Here is a 658-nt window from a genome sequence, read left to right as displayed (position 1 = left end):
GTTGGACAAGGCAGTTGTCCCTCTATTACCCTGTCCCTCAAAACTCTACCTGCTGTGGGGTTGGGGTCCTCTCTTTGTTCTCGGTCTCAAGTACTCCGAGAGCTCCAAAGACTCTGCGAATGCCTCTTCTTTTCTGTCTGGTCAGTCTGCCCGGGAGGAGGGGGACCTCTCAACGCATCTCCACCCTCTCCCCACATCTGCTCTCTGTGCCCTCCCGAATCCCCAACCTTCCCCACACACCCGGCCTCATTCTCTAACTGTGAGCAGGAGAAGACTCTGTGCCAGATGCCGCGGGATGATGGAGGCCAGGGGGACACACTGTCTCCCTCACAGCACTCCCCGGCCAGCCGGCCCCGTCCATGCGGCCCAGTCCTGGGGGTGCCATGTGCCAGGCCCAGAGCCAGGTATCTGAGTAACCCGAAAGCAGCTCCTAGGCTCAAGCTGGCCGGTCACCCTTGTTCACAGGAACCCCCTCCACCTCCCTCAGAAAGTGCCGACCAAGAGTCTGTGAAATGCCCGTCTCCTCGAGGCCCAGAGGCTGCACCTGCGCACTTTGAGGGGCTCAGGGAACAGGATTGTCTTTAGTTTGGGCAGAATCTGAAGCCAAGGTGCTCCTCTTCCCCTGCTCAGAGACCCCCAGGCTGAGCGCCTGCAGGCC

This window comes from Marmota flaviventris, chromosome 2 (genome assembly GCF_047511675.1).
Source record: "Marmota flaviventris isolate mMarFla1 chromosome 2, mMarFla1.hap1, whole genome shotgun sequence".
NCBI lineage: Eukaryota > Metazoa > Chordata > Mammalia > Rodentia > Sciuridae > Marmota > Marmota flaviventris.
Note: the sequence above shows the minus strand (reverse complement) of the source record.